Raw genomic sequence first — 23,242 nt, forward strand, 5'->3', positions numbered from 1 at the left:
TAAGTAACTCCGCCCATTCAGGGCTCTACATTAAGTAACTCTGCCCATTAAGGGCTCTACATTAAGTAACTCCGCCCATTCAGGGCTCTACGGTGACATTAAGTAACTCCGCCCATTAAGGGCTCTACATTAAGTAACTCTGCCCATTAAGGGCTCTACATTAAGTAACTCCGCCCATTCAGGGCTCTACGGTGACATTAAGTAACTCCGCCCATTAAGGGCTCTACATTAAGTAACTCTGCCCATTAAGGGCTCTACATTAAGTAACTCCGCCCATTCAGGGCTCTACATTAAGTAACTCCGCCCATTCAGGGCTCGACATTAAGTAACTCTGCCCATTAAGGGCTCGACATTAAGTAACTCCGCCCATTCAGGGCTCTACATTAAGTAACTCCGCCCATTCAGGGCTCGACATTAAGTAACTCCGCCCATTCAGGGCTCGACATTAAGTAACTCCGCCCATTCAGGGCTCTACATTAAGTAACTCCGCCCATTCAGGGCTCTACATTAAGTAACTCCGCCCATTCAGGGCTCTACATTAAGTAACTCCGCCCATTCAGGGCTCTACATTAAGTTGAACACAAATACATTTAGGAATACAATGAGAAATATTTTAGGTAATAAGGAATAAGAATTGCAAGCAATTACAAAACATATTGAACAAAAATATAAACGCAACATGTAAAGTGTTGGTCCCATGTTTCATGAGCTGAAATAAAAAGATCCCAGAAATGTACCATATGCATGAATAGCTTATGTCTCTCAAATTTTGTGCACAAATTTGTTTACATCCCAGTTAATGAGCATTTCTCCTTTGTCAAGATAATCCATCCACCTGAAAGGGTGGCATATCAAGAAGCTGATTAAACAGCATGATCATTACACAGGTGCACCTTGTGCTAGGGAAAATAAAAGGCCACTCTAAAATGTGCAGTTTTGTCACACAACACAATGCCACAGATGTCTCAAGTTGAGGGAGCGTGCAATTGGCATGCTGACTGCAGGAATGTCCACCAGAGCTATTGCCAGAGAATTTAATGTTAATGTCGTTTTAGAGAATTTGGCAATACGTCCAACTGGCCTCAACCACAGACCATGTGTAACCACGCCAGCCCAGGACCTACACATCAGGCTTATTCACCTGCGGGATAGTCTGAGACTAGCCAACTGGACAGCTGATGAAACTGTGGGTTTGCACAACCGAAGAATTTCTGCACAAACTGTCAGAAACCGTCTCAGGGAAGCTCATCTGTGTGCTCATCGTCCTCACCAGGGTCTTGACCTGACTGCAGTTCGGCGTCGTAACCGACTTCAGTGGGAAAATGCTCACCTTCGATGGCTACTGGCACGCTGGAGAAGTCTCCTGTTCACGGATGAATCACGGTTGAAACTGTACCGGGCAGATGGCAGACAGCGTGTATGGCGTCGTGTGGGCGAGTGGTTTGCTGATGTCAGCATTGTGAACAGAGTGCCCCATGGTGGGGTTATGGTATGGGCAGGCATAAGCTACGAACAACCAACACAATTGCATTTTATCAATGGCAATTTGAATGCACAGAGATACCGTGACGAGATCCTGAGGCCCATTGTCGTGCCATTCATCCGCCACCATCACCTCATGTTTCAGCATGATAATGCACGGCCCCATGTCGCAAGGATCTGGACACAATTCCTGGAAGCTGAAAATGTCCCAGTTCATCCATGGCCTGCATACTCACTCAGACATGTCACCCATTGAGCATGTTTGGGATGCTCTGGATCGACGTGTGCGACAGTGTTCCAGTTCCCGCCAATATCCAGCAACTTCACACAGCCATTGAAGAGGAGTGGGACAACATTCCACAGGCCACAATCAACAGCCTGATCAACCCTATGCGAAGGAGATGTGTCGCGCTGCATGAGGCAAATGGTGGTCACACCAGATTGACTGATTTCTGAATCGCCTCCCCTACCCTTTTAAGGTATCTGTGACCAATGGATGCATATCTGTATTCCCAGTCATGTGAAATCCATATATTAGGGCCTAATGAATTTATTTAAATTGACTGATTTCCTTATATGAACTGTAACTCAGTAAAATCTTTGAAATCGTTGCATTTATATTTTTGTCTAGAAAAAGTATTTTTAAGATTGAGATATAGCCTACATTAGTCTAGCGATACCTCGAGATAACGATGTTGTCACGCCTCCAGGGAGTCTGGAGAATTTAGTATTAGCTAAAGCCGCTGGATTCCAGCAGCTACATTTTTATTGGACATTTCAAGAACCCTCCCCCCACATGCCCGTAGAAGGGGTGCTACGTGCTTGTTCGTCATGGTTTTCAGACCGGATAGGACACATTTTGCAGAGAGTTGTTCCATATACTAGTTTGCAACATTTCAGAAAATGGAAGAAAACCTGGAGGAATAACTGAATTTGGTTTTGTGTGCCGTATACACAACATCGAATCGATAACGGCATTACAACTCCTCTGCTTGAACACTCTCCGCCCAAGCAAGGCATTTGATTGGTGTTATGTCACTTGGCTCTGTCATATCCTCACATGGCCTCTCCTATCATTGCTACGCTGACGACACACAACTAATCTTCTCCTTTCCCCCTTCTGATAACCAGGTGGCGAATCGCATCTCTGCATGTCTGGCAGACATATCAGTATGGATGACGGATCACCACCTCAAGCTGAACCTCGGCAAGACGGAGCTGCTCTTCCTCCCGGGGAAGGACTGGCCGTTCCATGATCTCGCCATCACGGTTGACAACTCCGTTGTGTCCTCCTCCCAGAGTGCGAAGATCCTTGGCGTGACCCTGGACAACACCCTGTCGTTCTCCGCTAACATCAAGGCGGTGACCCGATCCTGTCGGTTCATGCTCTACAACATTCGGAGAGTACGACCCTGCCTTACACAGGAAGCGGCACAGGTCCTAATCCAGGCACTTGTCATCTCCCGTCTGGATTACTGCAACTCGCTGTTGGCTGGGCTCCCTGCCTGTGCCATTAAACCCCTACAACTCATCCAGAATGCCGCAGCCCGTCTGGTGTTCAACCTTCCCAAGTTCTCTCACGTCACCCCGCTCCTCCGCACACTCCACTGGCTTCCAGTTGAAGCTCGCATCTGCTACAAGACCATGGTGCTTGCCTACGGAGCTGTGAGGGTAACGGCACCTCCGTACCTTCAGGCTCTGATCAGTCCCTACACCCAAACGAGGGCACTGCGTTCATCCACCTCTGGCCTGCTGGCTCCCTACCTCTGCGGAAGCATAGTTCCCGCTCAGCCCAGTCAAAACTGTTCGCTGCTCTGGCACCCCAATGGTGGAACAAGCTCCCTCACGACGCCAGGACAGCGGAGTCACTCACCACCTTCTGGAGACATTTGAAACCCCACCTCTTTAAGGAATACCTGGGATAGGATAAAGTAATCCTTCTACCCCCCCCAAAAAAAAAACATTGTAAAGTGGTTATCCCACTGGCTATAAGGTGAATGCACCTATTTGTAAGTCGCTCTGGATAAGAGCGTCTGCTAAATGACGTAAATGTAAATGTTATGTCTTGCGAGGCTTCACTGATTTACACCGGTTTCAAACCCTTTTTAGCTACTTTCTGCCACTGCCTTCACCGATTATAGAAGCCTGGTTATCAACGAGACCCGGTTAGAGAAGCCTGGTTATCAACGAGACCCGGTTAGAGAAGCCTGGTTATCAACGAGACCCGATTAGAGAAGCCTGGTTATCAACGAGACCCGATTAGAGAAGCCTGGTTATCAACGAGACCCGATTATAGAAGCCTGGTTATCAACGAGACCCGGTTAGAGAAGCCTGGTTATCAACGAGACCCGGTTAGAGAAGCCTGGTTATCAACGAGACCCGATTAGAGAAGCCTGGTTATCAACGAGACCCGATTAGAGAAGCCTGGTTATCAACGAGACCCGATTAGAAAAGCCTGGTTATCAACGAGACCCGATTAGAGAAGCCTGGTTATCAACGAGACCCGATTAGAGAAGCCTGGTTATCAACGAGACCCGATTAGAGAAGCCTGGTTATCAACGAGACCCGATTAGAGAAGCCTGGTTATCAACGAGACCCGATTAGAGAAGCCTGGTTATCAACGAGACCAAATGAATCTACTTTTGATGCAGCTCTGCCTTTTCTCTTATTTAGTCGACCGGTCAATTGTTTGGTCGATATCTGTCGACCGACAGCCTTTAAGTCTGTGTATTCCATTTTTCCATGAGACGCCTGTCATTGGGGAGACCACGAGTACACAATGTAAGGCACGCGTGCTGCAAGGGAATTGGGTTTTCCATAAATGGCTACTGTATTGGATCTGCCACCGTTTGTGACAGTATTCCTTAGGCCAGATAATGTGTCTTGGGTATCATTTAAAATGTTGGTCAAGAAGAAGGGGACTGTGGATAAGAGGCATCTCCAGAATAAGCTCTCTCCTGCCAATTCATGCGCATTAATTGTTTCATGACTTCATTTAGTGAATTATTTGCCCTTAGTGTCTATCATTACCCCATTACATACACTGAGTGTACAAACCATTAGGAACACTTTCCTAATATTGAGTTGCACCCCTTTGGCCCTCAGAACAGCCTCAATTTGTCGGGGCGTGGACTCTACAAGGTGTCGAAAGCGTTCCATAGGGATGCTGGCCCATGTTGACTCCAATGCTTCCCACAGTTGTATCAAGTTGGCTGGATGTCCTTTTGGTGGTGGACCATTCTTGATACACACGGGAAACTGTTGAGCGTGAAAAACCCAGCAGTGTTGCAGTTCTTGACACAAACCATTATGCCTGGCACCTACCAACATACCTTGTTCAAAGGCAATTAAATATTTTGTCTTGCCCATTCACCCTCTGAATGGCACAAATACACAATCCATGTCTCAATTGTCTCAAGGCTTAAAAATCCTTCTTTAACCTGTCTCCTCCCCTTCATCTACACTAATTGAAGTGGATTTAACAAGTGACATCAATAAGGGATCATAGCTTTCACCTGGTCAGTCTACAGTGCATTCGGAAAGTATTCAGACCCCTTCACTTATTCCACATTTTGTTACATTACGGCCTTATTCTAAAATGGATTAAATAAAAAAATTAAATCTACACACAACACCCCATAATGACAAAGTGAACACAGGTTTTTAGAAATGTTGGCACAACTGCTACGCTGACGACACACAACTAATCTTCTCCTTTCCCCCTTCTGATAACCAGGTGGCGAATCGCATCTCTGCATGTCTGGCAGACATATCAGTATGGATGACGGATCACCACCTCAAGCTGAACCTCGGCAAGACGGAGATGCTCTTCCTCCCGGGGAAGGACTGCCCGTTCCATGATCTCGCCATCACGGTTGACAACTCCGTTGTGTCCTCCTCCCAGAGTGCGAAGAGCCTTGGCGTGACCCTGGACAACACCCTGTCATTCTCCGCTAACATCAAGGCGGTGACCCGATCCTGTAGGTTCATGCTCTACAACATTCGGAGAGTATGACCCTGCCTTACACAGGAAGCAGCACAGGTCCTAATCCAGGCACTTGTCATCTCCCGTCTGGATTACTGCAACTCGCTGTTGGCTGGGCTCCCTGCCTGTGCCATTAAACCCCTACAACTCATCCAGAATGCCGCAGCCCGTCTGGTGTTCAACCTTCCCAAGTTCTCTCACGTCACCCCGGTCCTCCGCACACTCCACTGGCTTCCAGTTGAAGCTCGCATCTGCTACAAGATCATGGTGCTTGCCTACGGAGCTGTGAGGGGAACGGCACCTCCGTACCTTCAGGCTCTGATCAGACCCTACACCCAAACGAGGGCACTGCGTTCATCCACCTCTGGCCTGCTGGCTCCCCTTCCTCTGCGGAAGCATAGTTCCCGCTCAGCCCAGTCAAAACTGTTCGCTGCTCTGGCACCCCAATGGTGGAACAAGCTCCCTCACGACGCCAGGACAGCGGAGTCACTCACCACCTTCCGGAGACATTTGAAACCCCACCTCTTTAAGGAATACCTGGGATAGGATAAAGTAATCCTTCTACCCCCCCCCCAAAAAAAACATTAAAAAAAAAACATTGTAAAGTGGTTATCCCACTGGCTATAAGGTGAATGCACCTATTTGTAAGTCGCTCTGGATAAGAGCGTCTGCTAAATGACGTAAATGTAAATTTAAATACAATAAAACAATATACCTTTCCCACGGGGGGCCAGTATAAAAAAAAATATATATATATATATATGTATTCACTAACTGTAAGTCGCTCTGGATAAGAGCGTCTGCTAAATGACGTAAATGTAAATGTACCTTATTTACGTAAGTATTCAGACCCTTTGCTATGAGACTCAAAATTGAGCTCAGGTGCATCCTGTTTCTATTGATCATCCTTGAGATGTTTCTACAACTTGATTGGAGTCCACCTGTGGTAAATTCAATTGATTGGACATGATTTGGAAAGGCACACACCTGTCTATATAAGGTCCCACAGTTGACAGTGCATGTCAGAGCAAAAACCAAGCCATGAGGTCGAAGGAATTGTCCGTAGAGCTCAGAGACAGGATTGTGTTGAGGTACATATCTGGGGAAGGGTACCAAAACATTTCTGCAGCATTGAAGGTTCCCAAGAACACAGTGGCCTCCATCATTCTGAAATGGAAGAAGTTTGGAATCACCAAGACTCTTCCTAGAGCTGGACGCCCGGCCAAACTGAGCAATCGGGGGAGAAGGGCCTTGGTCAGGGAGGTGACCAAGAACCCGATGGTCACTCTGACAGAGCTCCAGAGTTCCTCTGTGGAGATGGGAGAACCTTCCAGAAGGAAAACCATCTCCGCAGCACTCCACCAATCAGGCCTTTATGCTAGAGTGGCCAGATGGAAGTCACTCCTCAGTAAAAGGCACATGACAGCCCACTTGGAGTTTGCCAACAGGCACCTAAAGGAGTCTCAGACCATGAGAAACCAAGATTCTCTGGTCTGATGAAACCAAGTCTGAACTCTGTCCTCAGTACCCCCTGTATATAACCTCGGTATTGTTATTTTATTGTGTTACTTTTTTTATTTAGAATGTTTTACTTTAGTTTATTTAGTAAATATTTTCTTAACTATTTCTTGAACTGCATTGTTGGTTAAGGTCTACACCTGTTGTATTCAGCGCATATGAAAAATACAATTTGATTTGATTTGATTTGAATGCCAAGCGTCACTTCTGGAGGAAACCTGGCACCATCCATACTGTGAAGCATGGTGGTGGCACCATCATGCTGTGGGGATGTTTTTCAGCGGCAGGGACTGGTAGACCAGTCAGGATCGAGGGAAAGATTAACGGAGTAGAGAGATCCTTGATGAAAACCGGCTCCAGAGCGCTCAGGACCTCAGACTGGGGCGAAGGTTCACCTTCCAACAGGACAATGCCCCTAAGCACACATCCAAGACAACGCAGGAGTGTTAATAATAATCTAATAACCAGTTTTTGCTTTGTCATTATGGGGTATTGTGTGTAGATTGATGAGGGGGAAAAACGATGTAATCCATTTTAGAATAAGACTAACGTAACAAAATTTGGAAAAAGTGAAGGGGTATGAATACTTTCCGAATGCACTGTATGTCATGGAAAGAGCAGGTGTTACTAATGTTTTGTACACTCAGTGTATATCACCAGTTACTCCCCATAATGTCTAACCTACAACGTGTGAAGGTCATTTCTGTTAATGCATTCAATATATTATTATAAGTCGTTTACCGTTCTCATTGTCAGAGTGGACAAGTTGTTTACAGAGCCTATTGTCTTGTGAGAAATAAGTTTGGTTTATTTCATTCCATTTATTTGTTGTCTTCTGTTTGGAGGGCTCCTGTCAATGTTGAGTAAGGACACAGAAGTAGGCCTAGGCTACAAATGTATACATTTGCCCATTTGGGGATGTCTGATTGTATTTCTGATTGTCTTAATGAGCTGTGGAGCTTCTCAAACAGCATGTAAACCAGCCTCAAAGTTAAAGGGAAAAATGTAATGCTCTGATCCAGTGGAAACATCATAAAATTCCTGATTACTTCTTATCCCAAGAAGCAAATTAGCGCAAATACAACAGTGTCTGTCTGGAGCTCACTGGCGCTGGAAACTGAGGCCCAGAATAGTTGATACAATGTTGCAAGTTTGCTAGCGTAAGCTTCTGGCCGGACCCAGTTGATACTTTACAGGACGGAGTAACAGTTCCATTTAAATTATAATAACATCTTCGTATCTCAAAATATAGTTGCTTTTATTAAAACACATAGGCTTAATCGAAAGGACAGCCCACTCTATGTCGACATTTTTTATTTATTTTTTATCGGGGACAGCCCTAGTGCCCCCTCATGTTTGCATACTACCGAGGCTACGGGACAGCGAAGAAACCAGTACAACTATTTTTACCTTTTTGCTGATTTTTTTTCTAAGTGTACTGGTGCTCTCAAATAAAAATTCCAGATAGCAAAATATTTAATAGTATAGGCCCCCAAAATGGACTGCAGAGCCCTGCCATTATAAGACACGACTGAGACAATTGTAAAGTTTTTTTTTTACTTAGTGGAGTGAGATGAAAACATCAGGCTGGCATCCAGGCTGGTCCTTCACCCCTGACCTCTCATCTTACCTCACTCTTCCAGAGTTCAGATGTCCACCAGGTGAAAAAGCTGGGTATCCGTGATGTCACTCATCTGTCGCTCGCTCAGTCACCTAGAAAATGAGAGAACAAACAGAGTCAGTCAGTCAGGTTGGTTGGTATGGAGAGGATCTACAGTTGAAGTCGGAAGTTTACATACACTTAGGTTGGAGTCATTACAACTGGTTTTTCAACCATTCCACACATCTTGTTAACAAACTATAGTTTTGGCAAGTCGGTTAGGACATCTACTTTGTGCATGACACAAGTCATTTTTCCAACAATTGTTTACAGACAGATTATTTAACTTATAACTCACTGTATCACAATTCCAGTTGGTCAGAAGTTTACGTACACTAAATTGACTGTGCCTTTAAACAGCTTGGAAAATTCCAGAAAATGATGTCATCGCTTTGTGAAGATGCTGAAGGAAACAGGTACAAAAGTATCTATATCCACAGTAAAACAAGTCCTATATCGACATAACCTGAAAGGCTGCTCAGCAAGGAAGAAGCCACTGCTCCAAAACTGCCATAAAAAAAGCCAGACTACGGTTTGCAACTGCACATGGGGACAAAGATCGTACTTTTTGGAGAAATGTCCTCTGGTCAGATGAAACAAAAATAGAACTGTTTGGCCATAATGACCATTGTTATGTTTGGAGGAAAAAGGGGGTGCTTGCAAGTCGAAGAACACCATCCCAACCGTGAAGTACGGGGGTGGCAGCATCATGCTGTGGGGGTGCTTTGCTGCAGGAGGGATTGGTGCACTTCACAAAATAGATGGCATCATGAGGAAGGAACATTATGTGGATATATTGAAGCAACATCTCAAGACATCAATCAGGAAGTTAAAGCTTGGTCGCAAATGGGTCTTCCAAATGGACAATGACCCCAAGCATACTTCCAAAGTTGTGGCAAAATGGCTTAAGGACAACAAAGTCAAGATATTGGAGTGGCCATCACAAAGCCCTGACCTCAATCCTATAGAATATTTGTGGGCAGAACTGAAAAGGCGTGTGCGAGCAAGTAGGCCTACAAACCTGACTCCATAATGGGTCAGAGCAGGACTCCATAACGGGTCAGAGCAGGACTCCATAACGGGTCAGAGCAGGACTCCATAATGGGTCAGAGCAGGACTCCATAATGGGTCAGAGCAGGACTCCATAACGGGTCAGAGCAGGACTCCATAATGGGTCAGAGCAGGACTCCATAATGGGTCAGAGCAGGACTCCATAACGGGTCAGAGCAGGACTCCATAACGGGTCAGAGCAGGACTCCATAACGGGTCAAAGCAGGACTCCATAACGGGTCAGAGCAGGACTCCATAATGAGGTAGGGTTGCCGGTGTGGCGGTAATACGGTCACCTAACAGCCCTAGTTATAACACACTGACCAATCGGTGCGCCCCACGTGCTAACGTCCAACCTCGAAATATAAATGGAAAACCAAAGCCTGTACAAATATTTACCTCAAATACCTCGTACCCCTGCACATCGTCTCGGTTCTGGTACCCTGTGTATATAGCCAAGTTATTACCTCGTACCCCTGCACATCGTCTCGGTACTGGTACCCTGTGTATATAGCCTAGTTATTACCTCGTACCCCTGCACATCGTCTCGGTACTGGTACCCTGTGAATATAGCCAAGTTATTACCTCGTACCCCTGCACATCGTCTCGGTACTGGTACCCTGTGTATATAGCCTAGTTATTACCTGGTACCCCTACACATCGTCTCGGTACTGGTACCCTGTGTATATAGCCAAGTTATTACCTGGTACCCCTGCACATCGTCTCGGTACTGGTACCCTGTGTATATAGCCTAGTTATTACCTCGTACCCCTGCACATCGTCTCGGTACTGGTACCCTGTGAATATAGCCAAGTTATTACCTCGTACCCCTGCACATCGTCTCGGGTACTGGTACCCTGTGTATATAGCCAAGTTATTACCTCGTACCCCTGCACATCGTCTCGGTACTGGTACCCTGTGTATATAGCCAAGTTATTACCTCGTACCCTGCACATCGTCTCAGTACTGGTACCCTGTGTATATAGCCAAGTTATTACCTCGTACCCCCTGCACATCGTCTCAGTACTGGTACCCTGTGTATATAGCCAAGTATTACCTCGTACTCCCTGCACATCGTCTCGGTACTGGTACCCTGTGTATATAGCCAAGTTATTACCTCGTACCCTGCACATCGTCTCGGTACTGGTACCCTGTGTATATAGCCAAGTTATTACCTCGTACCCCTGCACATCGTCTCAGTACTGGTACCCTGTGTATATAGCCAAGTTATTACCTCGTACCCCTGCACATCGTCTCGGTACTGGTACCCTGTGTATATAGCCAAGTTATTACCTCGTACCCCTGCACATCGTCTCAGTACTGGCACCCTGTGTATATAGCCAAGTTATTACCTCGTACCCCTGCACATCGTCTCGGTACTGGTACCCTGTGTATATAGCCATGTTATTACCTGGTACCCCTGCAGATCGTCTCGGTACTGGTACCCTGTGTATATAGCCAAGTTATTACCTCGTACCCCTGCACATCATCTCGGTACTGGTACCCTGTGTATATATCCTAGTTATTACCTCGTACCCCTGCACATCATCTCGGTACTGGTACCCTGTGTATATATCCTAGTTATTACCTGGTACCCCTGCACATTGTCTCGGTACTGGTACCCTGTGTATATAGCCAAGTTATTACCTCGTACCCCTGCACATCATCTCGGTACTGGTACCCTGTGTATATATCCTAGTTATTACCTCGTACCCCTGCACATCGTCTCGGTACTGGTACCCTGTGTATATAGCCAAGTTATTACCTCGTACCCCTGCACATCGTCTCGGTACTGGTACCCTGTGTATATAGCCTAGTTATTACCTCGTACCCCTGCACATCGTCTCGGTACTGGCACCCTGTGTATATAGACAAGTTATCGTTTCTCTTTGTGTTATAGTTGTTCTCTATTTTTTTTCTATTTTTCTGTCTCTATTGTTGTGAAGAGCCCATCAAAATTACACTGTTAGTCTAGACCTGTTGTTTACCAAGCATGTGACAAATAACATTTGATTTGAGGGGTTCATTGATGTGTTCACTAAATGGCTTCTGGCCTGTTATATGGTGTATCCTGTTGAAGGCTGTCTCAGCTAAATAAACAGACAGAGAGAGGGAGGATGAGGGGAGGGCAGCTCTAGCGGTCTAGAGGCTGAGAGGGAGGATGAGGGGAGGGCAGCTCTAGCGGTCTAGAGGCTGAGAGGGAGGATGAGGGGAGGGCAGCTCTAGCGGTCTAGAGGCTGAGAGGGAGGGATGAGGGGAGGGCAGCTCTAGCGGTCTAGAGGCTGAGAGGGAGGGATGAGGGGAGGGCAGCTCTAGCGGTCTAGAGGCTGTTTCCACCAGGCTAGATCAGGCTGTTTCCACAAGGCTAGATCAGGCTGTTTCCACAAGGCTAGATCAGGCTGTTTCCACCAGGCTGTTTCCACCAGGCTGTTTCCACCAGGCTGTTTCCACCAGGCTAGATCAGGCTGTTTCCACCAGGCTAGATCAGGCTGTTTCCACCAGGCTAGATCAGGCTGTTTCCACCAGGCTGTTTCCACCAGGCTAGATCAGGCTGTTTCCACTAGGCTGTTTCCACCAGGCTAGATCAGGCTGTTTCCACCAGGCTAGATCAGGCTGTTTCCACCAGGCTAGATCAGGCTGTTTCCACCAGGCTGTTTCCACCAGGCTAGATCAGGCTGTTTCCACCAGGCTAGATCAGGCTGTTTTCACCAGGCTGTTTCCACCAGGCTAGATCAGGCTGTTTCCACCAGGCTAGATCAGGCTGTTTCCACCAGGCTGTTTCCACCAGACTGTTTCCACCAGGCTGTTTCCACCAGGCTGTTTCCACCAGACTGTTTCCACCAGGCTAGAGGACAGCTCCAGGCTCCAGGCAGAACCTGTGCTGCTGATAGAGCTTGGGTCACCCCCAGTATCAGAAACACCCTCAGTACTCTGACCAAGGCCTGGTGCCTGCCTTGTCAATACTCTCCTGTGGAATACAATACTGGTGTTTTGCCACGTCACACACTGGGACTCAATGAGCACATGTATATTTCCACTCTGACAGTCAGATATAGGCTACTTCTAACACACAGACGTACTACAGGGCTATTTGGTTACGGTGCCAGTCACACAGAAGAGGAGACCAGTCCCTCTCCTCTCTTCTCCTCAGCCAGCCAGGGGAACAGCCAGCCAGGGGAACCAGCCAGCCAGGGGAACAGCCAGCCAGGGGAACAGCCAGCCAGGGGAACAGCCAGCCAGGGGAACAGCCAGCCAGGGGAACAGCCAGCCAGGGGAACAGGCAGCCAGGGGAACAGCCAGCCAGGGGAACAGGCAGCCAGGAGAACCGGCAGCCAGGAGAACCAGCCAGCCAGGGGAACAGGCAGCCAGGGGAACAGCCAGCCAGGGGAACAGCCAGGCAGGGGAACAGCCAGCCAGGGGAACAGCCAGCCAGGGGAACAGGCAGCCAGGGGAACCGGCAGCCAGGAGAACCAGCCAGCCAGGGGAACAGGCAGGCAGGGGAACAGGCAGGCAGGGGAACAGCCAGGCAGGGGAACAGCCAGGCAGGGGAACAGCCAGGGGAACAGGCTAGGCAGGGGAACAGGCAGCCAGGGGAACAGGCAGCCAGGGGAACAGGCTAGGCAGGAGAACCAGGCAGCCAGGGGAACAGCCAGCCAGGGGAACAGGCAGCCAGGAGAACCAGCCAGCCAGGAGAACCAGCCAGCCAGGAGAACCAGCCAGCCAGGGGAACAGCCAGCCAGGGGAACAGGCAGCCAGGGGAACAGGCAGCCAGGGGAACAGGCAGCCAGGGGAACAGGCAGCCAGGGGAACAGGCAGCCAGGGGAACAGGCAGCCAGGGGAACAGGCAGCCAGGGGAACAGCCAGCCAGGGGAACAGGCTAGGCAGGAGAACCAGGCAGGGAAGGGAAGTGAGGCGGAGGAACGCAGCAGCAGCAGAGTCTAAATTTAGCTGAGCTGCAGGGCCAAACAGACATGTTGGACCGGGCTAACAGACACCCACAGCAGCAGAATGAGATGAGTCTAACACACACTGGGGTTCACTAATTAGCCAGGGTCAGGGGAAATAGATTGACAGCTGAGGCCCAGGAGCATAGCTCTGCCTGGAAACAACTGAACGTTCTCTCTCATTGGTCAGTCTCAGTCCACACACACACCAACCAGGGTTTCCGTTAGCCGATAAAGAAATTGAAAAACCGATATAAATAATGTAATATCACATTTACATAAGTATTCAGACCCTTTACTCACTACTTTGTTGAAGCACATTTGGCAGCGATTACAGCCTCGAGTCTTCTTGGGTATGACGCTACAAGCTTGGCACACCTGTATTTGGAGAGTTTCTCCCATTCTTCTCTGCAGATCCTCTCAAGCTCTGTCAGGTTGGATGGGGAGCGTTGCTGCACAGCTATTTTCAGGTCTCTCCAGAGATGTTCGATCGGGTTCAAGTCCGGGCTCTGGCTGGGCCAGAAGGTGAACCTTCACCCCAGTCGGCGGTCCTGAGCGCTCTGGAGCAGGATTTCATCAAGGATCTCTCTGTACTTTGCTCCGTTCATCTTTCTCTTGATCCTGGCTAGTCTCCCAGTCCCTGCCGCTGAAAGACATCCCCACAGCATGATGCTGCCACCACCATGCTTCACCGTAGGGATGGTGCCTGGTTTCCTCCAGATGTGACGCTTGACATTCAGGCCAAAGAGTTCAGACTTGGTTTCATCAGACCAGATAATCTTGTTCCCATGGTCTGAGAGTCTTTAGGTGCCTTTTGACAAACTCCAAGTGGGCTGTCGTGCCTTTTACTGAGGAGTGGCTTCCGTCTGGCCACTCTACCATAAAGGCCTGATTGGTAGAGTGCTGCAGAGATGGTTGTCCTTCTGGAAGGTTCTCCCATCTCCACAGAGGAACTCTGGAGCTCTGTCAGAGTGACCATCGGGTTCTTGGTCACCTCCCTGACCAAGGCCCTTCTCCCCCGATTGCTCAGTTTGGGCGGGTGGCCAGCTCTAGGAAGATTCTTGGTGGTTCCAAACTTCTTCCATTTAAGAATGATGGAGGCCACTATGTTCTTGGAGACCTTCAATGCTGCAGACATTTTTTTGGTACCCTTCCCCAGATTTGTGCCTCGACACAATCCTGTCTCGGAGCTCTACAGACAATTCCTTCGACCTCATGGCTTGGTTTTTGCTTTGACATGCACTGTCAACTGTGGGACCTTATATAGACAGGTGTGTGCCTTTCCAAATCATGTCCAATCAATTGAATTTACCACAGGTGGACTCCAAATCAAGTTGTAGAAACATCTCAAGGATGATCCATGGGAACAGGAGGCACTTGAGCTCAATTTCGAGTCTCATAGCAAAGGGTCTGAATACTTATGTAGAAATATAACAGGATATAATAAGGACTATATGAATTGACAGGTGGTAGGATATTCCTCTCCTCTAACTAGTCTCTGTATGCTGTCTGACAGGTGATATTCCTCTCCTCTAACTAGTCTCTGTATGCTGTCTGACAGGTGATATTCCTCTCCTCTAACTAGTCTCTGTATGCTGTCTGACAGGTTATATTCCTCTCCTCTAACTAGTCTCTGTATGCTGTCTGACAGGTGATATTCCCCTCCTCTAACTAGTCTCTGTATGCTGTCTGACAGGTGATATTCCTCTCCTCTAACTAGTCTCTGTATGCTGTCTGACAGGTGGTAGGATATTCCTCTCCTCTAACTAGTCTCTGTATGCTGTCTGACAGGTGATATTCCTCTCCTCTAACTAGTCTCTGTATGCTGTCTGACAGGTGATATTCCTCTCCTCTAACTAGTCTCTGTATGCTGTCTGACAGGTGGTAGGATATTCCTCTCCTCTAACTAGTCTCTGTATGCTGTCTGACAGGTGGTAGGATATTCCTCTCCTCTAACTAGTCTCTGTATGCTGTCTGACAGGTGGTAGGATATTCCTCTCCTCTAACTAGTCTCTGTATGCTGTCTGACAGGTGGTAGGATATTCCTCTCCTCTAACTAGTCTCTGTATGCTGTCTGACAGGTGGTAGGATATTCCTCTCCTCTAACTAGTCTCTGTATGCTGTCTGACAGGTGGTAGGATATTCCTCTCCTCTAACTAGTCTCTGTATGCTGTCTGACAGGTGATATTCCTCTCCTCTAACTAGTCTCTGTATGCTGTCTGACAGGTGGTAGGATATTCCTCTCCTCTAACTAGTCTCTGTATGCTGTCTGACAGGTGGTAGGATATTCCTCTCCTCTAACTAGTCTCTGTATGCTGTCTGACAGGTGGTAGGATATTCCTCTCCTCTAACTAGTCTCTGTATGCTGTCTGACAGGTGATATTCCTCTCCTCTAACTAGTCTCTGTATGCTGTCTGACAGGTGGTAGGATATTCCTCTCCTCTAACTAGTCTCTGTATGCTGTCTGACAGGTGGTAGGATATTCCTCTCCTCTAACTAGTCTCTGTATGCTGTCTGACAGGTGGTAGGATATTCCTCTCCTCTAACTAGTCTCTGTATGCTGTCTGACAGGTGATATTCCTCTCCTCTAACTAGTCTCTGTATGCTGTCTGACAGGTGGTAGGATATTCCTCTCCTCTAACTAGTCTCTGTATGCTGTCTGACAGGTGGTAGGATATTCCTCTCCTCTAACTAGTCTCTGTGTGCTGTCTGACAGGTGGTAGGATATTCCTCTCCTCTAACTAGTCTCTGTATGCTGTCTGACAGGTGATATTCCTCTCCTCTAACTAGTCTCTGTATGCTGTCTGACAGGTGGTAGGATATTCCTCTCCTCTAACTAGTCTCTGTATGCTGTCTGACAGGTGGTAGGATATTCCCCTCTAACTAGTCTCTGTATGCTGTCTGACAGGTGGTAGGATATTCCTCTCTAACTAGTCTCTGTATGCTGTCTGACAGGTGGTAGGATATTCCTCTCCTCTAACTAGTCTCTGTATGCTGTCTGACAGGTGGTAGGATATTCCTCTCCTCTAACTAGTCTCTGTATGCTGTCTGACAGGTGGTAGGATATTCCTCTCCTCTAACTAGTCTCTGTATGCTGTCTGACAGGTGGTAGGATATTCCTCTACTCTAACTAGTCTCTGTATGCTGTCTGACAGGTGGTAGGATATTCCTCTCCTCTAACTAGTCTCTGTATGCTGTCTGACAGGTGGTAGGATATTCCTCTCCTCTAACTAGTCTCTGTATGCTGTCTGACAGGTGATATTCCTCTCTAACTAGTCTCTGTATGCTGTCTGACAGGTGGTAGGATATTCCTCTCCTCTGACTAGTCTCTGTATGCTGTCTGACAGGTGGTAGGATATTCCTCTCCTCTAACTAGTCTCTGTATGCTGTCTGACAGGTGATATTCCTCTCTAACTAGTCTCTGTATGCTGTCTGACAGGTGGTAGGATATTCCTCTCCTCTAACTAGTCTCTGTATGCTGTCTGACAGGTGGTAGGATATTCATCTCCTCTAACTAGTCTCTGTATGCTGTCTGACAGGTGGTAGGATATTCCTCTCCTCTAACTAGTCTCTGTATGCTGTCTGACAGGTGGTAGGATATTCCTCTCTAACTAGTCTCTCTGTATGCTGTCTGACAGGTGGTAGGATATTCCTCTCCTCTAACTAGTCTCTGTATGCTGTCTGACAGGTGGTAGGATATTCCTCTCCTCTAACTAGTCTCTGTATGCTGTCTGACAGGTGGTAGGATATTCCTCTCCTCTAACTAGTCTCTGTATGCTGTCTGACAGGTGGTAGGATATTCCTCTCCTCTAACTAGTCTCTGTATGCTGTCTGACAGGTGGTAGGATATTCCTCTCCTCTAACTAGTCTCTGTATGCTGTCTGACAGGTGGTAGGATATTCCTCTCCTCTAACTAGTCTCTGTATGCTGTCTGACAGGTGATATTCCTCTCCTCTAACTAGTCTCTGTATGCTGTCTGACAGGTGGTAGGATATTCCTCTCCTCTAACTAGTCTCTGTATGCTGTCTGACAGGTGGTAGGATATTCCTCTCCTCTAACTAGTCTCTGTATGCTGTCTGACAGGTGGTAGGATATTCCTCTCCTCTAACTAGTCTCTGTATGCTGTCTGACAGGTGGTAGGATATTCCTCTCCTCTAACTAGTCTCTGTATGCTGTCTGACAGGTGATATTCTCTCCTCTAACTAGTCTCTGTATGCTGTCTGACAGGTGGTAGGATATTCCTCTCCTCTAACTAGTCTCTGTATGCTGTCTGACAGGTGGTAGGATATTCCTCTCCTCTAACTAGTCTCTGTATGCTGTCTGACAGGTGGTAGGATATTCCTCTCCTCTAACTAGTCTCTGTATGCTGTCTGACAGGTGATATTCCTCTCCTCTAACTAGTCTCTGTATGCTGTCTGACAGGTGGTAGGATATTCCTCTCCTCTAACTAGTCTCTGTATGCTGTCTGACAGGTGGTAGGATATTCCTCTCCTCTAACTAGTCTCTGTATGCTGTCTGACAGGTGATATTCCTCTCCTCTAACTAGTCTCTGTATGCTGTCTGACAGGTGATATTCCTCTCCTCTAACTAGTCTCTGTATGCTGTCTGACAGGTGGTAGGATATTCCTCTCCTCTAACTAGTCTCTGTATGCTGTCTGACAGGTGGTAGGATATTCCTCTCCTCTAACTAGTCTCTGTATGCTGTCTGACAGGTGGTAGGATATTCCTCTCCTCTAACTAGTCTCTGTATGCTGTCTGACAGGTGGTAGGATATTCCTCTCCTCTAACTAGTCTCTGTATGCTGTCTGACAGGTGATATTCCTCTCCTCTAACTAGTCTCTGTATGCTGTCTGACAGGTGGTAGGATATTCCTCTCCTCTAACTAGTCTCTGTATGCTGTCTGACAGGTGATATTCCTCTCCTCTAACTAGTCTCTGTATGCTGTCTGACAGGTGGTAGGATATTCCTCTCCTCTAACTAGTCTCTGTATGCTGTCTGACAGGTGATATTCCTCTACTCTAACTAGTCTCTGTATGCTGTCTGACAGGTGGTAGGATATTCCTCTCCTCTAACTAGTCTCTGTATGCTGTCTGACAGGTGATATTCCTCTCCTCTAACTAGTCTCTGTATGCTGTCTGACAGGTGGTAGGATATTCCTCTCCTCTAACTAGTCTCTGTATGCTGTCTGACAGGTGGTAGGATATTCCTCTCCTCTAACTAGTCTCTGTATGCGGTCTGACAGGTGATATTCCTCTCCTCTAACTAGTCTCTGTATGCTGTCTGACAGGTGGTAGGATATTCCTCTCCTCTAACTAGTCTCTGTATGCTGTCTGACAGGTGGTAGGATATTCCTCTCCTCTAACTAGTCTCTGTATGCTGTCTGACAGGTGGTAGGATATTCCTCTCCTCTAACTAGTCTCTGTATGCTGTCTGACAGGTGGTAGGATATTCCCCTCTAACTAGTCTCTGTATGCTGTCTGACAGGTGGTAGGATATTCCTCTCCTCTAACTAGTCTCTGTATGCTGTCTGACAGGTGGTAGGATATTCCCTCTCCTCTAACTAGTCTCTGTATGCTGTCTGACAGGTGGTAGGATATTCCTCTCCTCTAACTAGTCTCTGTATGCTGTCTGACAGGTGATATTCCTCTCCTCTAACTAGTCTCTGTATGCTGTCTGACAGGTGGTAGGATATTCCTCTCCTCTAACTAGTCTCTGTATGCTGTCTGACAGGTGGTAGGATATTCCTCTCCTCTAACTAGTCTCTGTATGCTGTCTGACAGGTGGTAGGATATTCCTCTCCTCTAACTAGTCTCTGTATGCTGTCTGACAGGTGGTAGGATATTCCCCTCTAACTAGTCTCTGTATGCTGTCTGACAGGTGGTAGGATATTCCTCTCCTCTAACTAGTCTCTGTATGCTGTCTGACAGGTGGTAGGATATTCCTCTCCTCTAACTAGTCTCTGTATGCGGTCTGACAGGTGGTAGGATATTCCTCTCCTCTAACTAGTCTCTGTATGCTGTCTGACAGGTGGTAGGATATTCCTCTCCTCTAACTAGTCTCTGTATGCTGTCTGACAGGTGGTAGGATATTCTCTCCTCTAACTAGTCTCTGTATGCTGTCTGACAGGTGGTAGGATATTCCTCTCCTCTAACTAGTCTCTGTATGCTGTCTGACAGGTGGTAGGATATTCCTCTCCTCTAACTAGTCTCTGTATGCTGTCTGACAGGTGGTAGGATATTCCTCTCCTCTAACTAGTCTCTGTATGCTGTCTGACAGGTGATAGGATATTCCTCTCCTCTAACTAGTCTCTGTATGCTGTCTGACAGGTGGTAGGATATTCCTCTCCTCTAACTAGTCTCTGTATGCTGTCTGACAGGTGGTAGGATATTCCTCTCCTCTAACTAGTCTCTGTATGCTGTCTGACAGGTGGTAGGATATTCCTCTCCTCTAACTAGTCTCTGTATGCTGTCTGACAGGTGATATTCCTCTCTAACTAGTCTCTGTATGCTGTCTGACAGGTGGTAGGATATTCCTCTCCTCTAACTAGTCTCTGTATGCTGTCTGACAGGTGGTAGGATATTCCTCTCCTCTAACTAGTCTCTGTATGCTGTCTGACAGGTGGTAGGATATTCCTCTCCTCTAACTAGTCTCTGTATGCTGTCTGACAGGTGGTAGGATATTCCTCTCCTCTAACTAGTCTCTGTATGCTGTCTGACAGGTGGTAGGATATTCCTCTACTCTAACTAGTCTCTGTATGCTGTCTGACAGGTGATATTCCTCTCTAACTAGTCTCTGTATGCTGTCTGACAGGTGGTAGGATATTCCTCTCCTGTATGATGTGCACGTGATTAAGATACATGACGACTAACGAAACACCAAATGAATTCCACTAAATTATGCAAATCGACCAATAAGCATGATAAGCACAATAATAAACCCCACACCACTGCTATAGCCTAACGCTTTGAACACACCACTGCTATAGCCTAACGCTTTGAACACACAACTGCTATAGCCTAACGCTTTGAACACACCACTGCTATAGCCTAACGCTTTGAACACACCACTGCTATAGCCTAACGCTTTGAACACACCACTGCTATAGCCTAACGCTTTGAACACACCACTGCTATAGCCTAACGCTTTGAACACACCACTGCTATAGCCTAACGCTTTGAACACACCACTGCTATAGCCTAACGCTTTGAACACACAACTGCTATAGCCTAACGCTTTGAACACACCACTGCTATAGCCTAACGCTTTGAACACACAACTGCTATAGCCTAACGCTTTGAACACACCACTGCTATAGCCTAACGCTTTGAACACACCACTGCTATAGCCTAACGCTTTGAACACACCACTGCTATAGCCTAACGCTTTGAACACACCACTGCTATAGCCTAACGCTTTGAACACACCACTGCTATAGCCTAACGCTTTGAACACACCACTGCTATAGCCTAACGCTTTGAACACACCACTGCTATAGCCTAACGCTTTGAACACACCACTGCTATAGCCTAACGCTTTGAACACACCACTGCTATAGCCTAACGCTTTGAACACACCACTGCTATAGCCTAACGCTTTGAACACACCACTGCTATAGCCTAACGCTTTGAACACACCACTGCTATAGCCTAACGCTTTGAACACACCACTGCTATAGCCTAACGCTTTGAACACACCACTGCTATAGCCTAACGCTTTGAACACACCACTGCTATAGCCTAACACTTTGAACACACCACTGCTATAGCCTAACGCTTTGAACACACCACTGCTATAGCCTAAACGCTTTGAACACACCACTGCTATAGCCTAACGCTTTGAACACACCAACTGCGTCATTACGCAGCAACTGCAGCATTGTGTTGCAGAGGCAGTTGCAGTGCGTTCTGTGTGTTGTATACGAACGTATGCGTCAAACTGTATGTGTAAAACGGGTTGACAGAAATGGTAACAGAAGGTGAATGCTGAACTTTTGTTGCACACATATCTAGATGCTGCATACTATTTTGCGCGATGACGCAGTCGGTGTGTTTAAAGCATAACAACGAGCTCCATAATAAACCCCTCAGCCCTGCTATAGCCGAACGCTAGTCGGTGTGTTTAAAGCATAACAACGAGCTCCATAATAAACCCCTCAGCCCTGCTATGAAACAGCTCACCTGCCTGCTGCCTGGGGTACCAACTACAGACACTCAGAGTTACAGCCATCGAATAAACAAATGGATATTAATTTAATGCAGACCAACTGGAAAATATTTTGGCGTCGTCCATCACAGCAGTGAGTCAGACTGACCCTTCAAGACTATAGAGAAATGATAACAGCAACTCTGAAATGAATGCTGCTCTGAAATGAATGCTAAGGAATCTAAAGCAAATCCCTGAAGGTTCTATCCTAGTGGCTAAGCCCAGACCTGCTGTACAGCACATAGCTACGTCCCAAATGGCACCCTATTCCCTATATAGTGCACTACTTTAGACCAGAGAATGGCACCCTATTCCCTAAATAGTGCACTACTTTAGACCAGAGAATGGCACCCTATTCCCTATATAGTGCACTACTTTAGACCAGAGAATGGCACCCTATTCCATATATAGTGCACTACTTTAGACCAGAGAATGGCACCCTATTCCCTACAGTGGGGAAAAAAAGTATTTAGTCAGCCACCAATTGTGCAAGTTCTCCCACTTAAAAAGATGAGAGAGGCCTGTAATTTTCATCATAGGTACACGTCAACTATGACAGACAAAATGAGAAAAAAAATTCCTGAAAATCACATTGTAGGATTTTTAATGAATTTATTTGCAAAGTATGGTGGAAAATAAGTATTTGGTCAATAACAAAAGTTTCTCAATACTTTGTTATATACCCTTTGTTGGCAATGACACAGGTCAAACGTTTTCTGTAAGTCTTCACAAGGTTTTCATACACTGTTGCTGGTATTTTGGCCCATTCCTCCATGCAGATCTCCTCTAGAGCAGTGATGTTTTAGGGCTGTCGCTGGGCAACACGGACTTTCAACTCCCTCCAAAGATTTTCTATGGGGTTGAGATCTGGAGACTGGCTAGGCCACTCCAGGACCTTGAAATGCTTCTTACGAAGCCACCCCTTCGTTGCCCGGGTGGTGTGTTTGGGATCATTGTCATGCTGAAAGACCCAGCCATGTTTCATCTTCAATGCCCTTGCTGATGGAAGGAGGTTTTCACTCAAAATCTCACGATACATGGCCCCATTCATTCTTTCCTTTACACGGATCAGTCATCCTGGTCCCTTTGCAGAAAAAACAGCCCCAAAGCATGATGTTTCCACCCCCCATGCTTCACAGTAGGTATGGTGTTCTTTGGATGCAACTCAGCATTCTTTGTCCTCCAAACACGACGAGTTGAGTTTTTACCAAAAAAGTTCTATTTTGGTTTCATCTGACCATATGACATTCTCCCCAATCCTCTTCTTGATCATCCAAATGCACTCTAGCAAACTTCAGACGGGCCTGGACATGTACTGGCTTAAGCAGGGGGGACACGTCTCGCACTGCAGGATTTGAGTCCCTGGCGGCGTAGTGTGTTACTGATGGTAGGCTTTGTTAC

The 23,242-nt window shown here is 46.9% G+C and overlaps 1 protein-coding gene across 1 annotated transcript in view; it reads right to left on the reverse strand.

The window, feature by feature from the left end:
• Positions 1-23,242, reverse strand: part of LOC121558976 (protein FAM126B) — a 152,939-nt gene that overhangs the window by 105,465 nt on the left and 24,232 nt on the right. Inside the window, exon 2 of the mRNA XM_045206465.1 lies at positions 8,616-8,698. The gene's annotated coding sequence lies outside the window, so the exon portion shown is untranslated. The remainder of the gene's footprint in view (positions 1-8,615; positions 8,699-23,242) is intronic.

Source organism: Coregonus clupeaformis, chromosome 23 (genome assembly GCF_020615455.1).
Source record: "Coregonus clupeaformis isolate EN_2021a chromosome 23, ASM2061545v1, whole genome shotgun sequence".
In the NCBI taxonomy this organism is placed as follows: Eukaryota; Metazoa; Chordata; class Actinopteri; order Salmoniformes; family Salmonidae; genus Coregonus; species Coregonus clupeaformis.